We start from the raw sequence: 3,792 nt of genomic DNA on the forward strand, positions 1-3,792 counted from the left end.
TCAAACCCGAAACTTTGTAAAAGTCGTCCAGAGTTTGAAGGCAAGCTTTTAGAGAATCCCTTGATCCATCTAGTATTAACGTTGTGTCATCAGCATATTGACTTAACTTTATTTTTTCATTACATGTATTTATCAGAAAACCACTAATTTTTTTTATTTCTGCAGATTTCCTTGGCTAACATTTCAACCACTAAAACGAACAAATAGGGTGATAGGGGGCAACCCTGCCTAACACCTCTGTGGATTTCAAAAAAGTCACTCGTCCATCCGTTATTTAAGATGCAGCTCTCTAGACAGCAGTAAAAAATTGTGAACCATTGTATTAAGGATGGTGCCTACTAATTGAAGATATTTTTGCCCCGGTGTGTGATTATGCAGAAAATGTAGATCGTAACAAGTGTAATTGAAATCCAAAAAGAAAATTGGGGGTAACCACGCATTTTTCAAAGATAATTCATGAATAATATTTGTAAAAAGCTTTGAAATGCAAAGCAATGTATGGCGTTTTTTCTCAAATTGAAGCTAAATTACCTCTCAAAAATGCATGGATACCCTCAAATTTCTTTTTGGACAACAAGAGTACTTACTAAGATCTACTTTCTCCGTATAGTTTTAAACCGCGCAAAAATATCTCTGTATTAGTAAGCATCACCGATAGGAAATCCGAGTATCTCAAGATGCGCAGAACGTATGCGCAATAACACCGTCCTTAAACTAGTGCCAAAACCAAAATACTTAAGAGTTTTTTTAATGAAAGTCCATTATATTGTGTCAAAAGCTTTTTCAAAATCAAGAAACAAACCTAGTCCTGGCATATTTTTTTCTTTTGCATGACAACTGATACTTTGTAATAGTCTAATGTTTTCACCTATGAATCTGCCTTTTATAAAGCCAGTTTGGTCGCTGATTATTAGATTTGGAACAAAAATTATTAATCGTCCAGCAATTGCCTTAGCCGCTATTTTATAGTCGCAATTAAGCAGTGTTACAGGTCTCCAGTTCTTAATAAAATACGGCTCGGCGTCTTCCATTCATTCATTCATTCATTCAAAGTTGTCCTGTTTCGTAGGCGTAATTTAATGCGTTGATTAAAGTAGAAGATATGTCTCTCCAAAAGACTTTATAGAATTCAGCTGGTAAGCCATCGGTGCCTGGAGTTTTTTCAGGTTCCATAGTTTTCAAAGCATCTAGAGCCTCTTTTTCGTTAAGTTTTCCTTCACATGCATTTCTTTCGTAATCCTTAAGGGCCGTATCGTTTTCACGGTCAGAGAAAGCTGACATGTCAAGAAAGTTGGTTACCGTGACTTTAGATTCATATAGGTTCTTATAAAAAGATGTGCACTCACACAGAATATCTCCATCGGAGTTGATGAAAGCGTTATCACTAACCTTAATGTGACTTACATGTATTGTGCTCTGTTTAAAATGCCTTTTCTCTACTTAGACTTAAAAAGTACTTTGTATTCTTCTCTCCTTCATTGTACCATTTGGCTTTTGATCTCAAAATTGAGCCTTTTGTACGATATTCAATTATTTTTTCATACTCAAGCTTTTCTTTATCAACTTCATCCTCAAGGTGTGAGGTTTGTGACTCAGTGAGGTTTCCATTGTCGAGTTTCTCCTCTAATTTCACTATTGATTGTTCTAACTCCATTTCATGTTGTTTTGTTTGTTTCTTCCTGTGCTTTGCATAAGATAATGATTTCTCACGAACTTTTAGTTTAATCATTTCCCAAAGAAGTGAGGGGTTGACGTCAAGTCATCATCTCTGTATTCATCAAGCGTTTCCTGAATAGTCTCCTTAATTTGGTTGATGTAATCGAGTTCAGTCAAAAAAGATGCATTTCATTTCCAAAGTCCCGGTCCCCTAGAATTTGAGTGCAGGGATAATTTTAATATTATCATAGAGTGATCTGATTTGTATCCTGGGTGGATATCAGAGAGGGCTGTGATATTAGCAACACTTTGGCTAATCAAGAAAAAGTCGCGCCTGCACTGTACGTTAGGGCTGCGTCGTCTCCACGTGTACCTACTAGTTTCCGGATGCAAAGCTCTCCATATATCAACTACAGCTGTAGATCAAGTTTCTCAGAGAACTCCTTGATGATTTTAAGACAGTTTTGGTGCGTTTTTGGGAGACCGCCCGATTTATCCTTCTCTAGATCAAGTACAAGGTTGAAATCACCTCCTATGATAATATCGTCACATTTGAAGTCATCAAGGTGTACAAACCAATCTAAAAAGAAAGCTGGGTTGTCATCATTTGGGGCATAAATGTTAGCCAAGGTTAAACTTTTGTCATTGGCCTTTATGTCGCAAATTATAAAGCGCCCTGAGGGGTCAACGAAACGAGCAATTATAGGCCTACATGTATATGCTATTTTTACCTGCCACTCTTTTCCCTACTCAATGTACTGCATGAAAATGGATCTGTGTTACATCAGCGCCCAACTCGTTCTAAATGATGTTGGTTATAACAGACTTGCAGTCTTCACCTTCTGATTCCTTTAGACTTAAGTGTTTAGACTTAAATACTGTTTATCAGCGCTATTTGTCTGCAGTCTGCAAGCTGCCGAGTCTGCAAATGTCAGACACCGCCAACATGGAGTCTCCATACTAAACACTATAATTTGGAGTGGTACTCTATGCCAAATAACTATAGTTGGCAAAACACACAGTCCTAAAACTTTGAGACACTGTTTATTTATTACCCTTCTACAATATCTCAATTTCTTGACTCAATTTATTGAATGGTCAATCAATCAATCAATATCTTTATTTATGCACGATAAGTCTTTAAAGCAACGCTTCGCTTGTGGGGTCGTGACTATTAAGCGATTTTATAAAGACCCTTTTATAAAACTATTAAGTGATTTTATTTTTTCTTTGCATGATACATGTATTTGCGTGACGTGAAAACCAAGAATATATGCTGCACAAGATTGTGTTAGTTCCTATAGAAAGACATTCTTCAGTGAGCAACTGTAAGCTGTGCTTCGTTGCGATGCTGCTTGATAAAACAGAAGTTTCTCTAACACTGAGCGTTTGTTTTGGGCTGTTGCTTGTCTGGCAAAAAGTTCCAAAGCTTCGAGACTGAGCTCTCTCAAAGCTCTTATCCCAAGACAGACCTATATTCATAAAACTATTAAAACCTTAAAGCCTAAAAGCAGTTGTTCAACGCCCAACTAAAAAAAACGTAAAAGCAGTTGTTCAACGCCCCACTAAAAAAAAAGTAATATATATGGTTAAAAACTTACCATTGATTGCCATCACTGAATGCTGTAGTACTGTACTGTCCCGTTACAACAATCCTCCCATTGTCCGCCATCTTGGATCATCCGGATAGCAGTGCATTATGGAGCTCCTGAGATAAAGTATGTAATTTGGACGGGATACCAGGATAGAGGAACACGGATTTTTTTCGCAATTCCCTACAGAAAAATTTGAAGCTGCTCTGAATTCGCAAATGGATATATACTTTTAAAACTTTGCAGATCTTGGCACGATGATCATTTTTTTATGGTTAAAAATGGATGTCACAGGGTTTACATTTGGGATCAAAGCATTAATTAACAAATGATCGGGTGTTTTTAGATGACTATCCTGTTGATTTGGTAACAAATGCGTACACCTTGTTAAGTGATAATTGGTGTTTGGTATCGTACTATAAAATTTCCCTTATTTGAAGCCGTGTCGAAGAGTCAATCCTTCTTTTTACAATGACTGCAAAATTCTCGCGCGCTCATTGGCTAATTTTTTATTGTCAATAACTGGACAGACACTGACAGACAC

General features: G+C 36.9%; 1 long non-coding RNA gene across 2 annotated transcripts in view; it reads right to left on the minus strand.

Moving 5' to 3' along the window:
* The window catches only part of LOC138032954 (uncharacterized), a 19,667-nt gene extending 16,325 nt beyond the window's left edge, over positions 1 to 3,342 (minus strand). For both annotated transcript variants that reach the window (XR_011128524.1, XR_011128525.1), the window contains exon 1: positions 3,258 to 3,342. This is a non-coding gene — a long non-coding RNA (uncharacterized lncRNA). The remainder of the gene's footprint in view (positions 1 to 3,257) is intronic.
* Between the last annotated feature and the right edge of the window lie 450 nt (positions 3,343 to 3,792).

The sequence above is a fragment of the Montipora capricornis genome, chromosome 14 (assembly GCF_036669925.1).
Source record: "Montipora capricornis isolate CH-2021 chromosome 14, ASM3666992v2, whole genome shotgun sequence".
In the NCBI taxonomy this organism is placed as follows: domain Eukaryota; kingdom Metazoa; phylum Cnidaria; class Anthozoa; order Scleractinia; family Acroporidae; genus Montipora; species Montipora capricornis.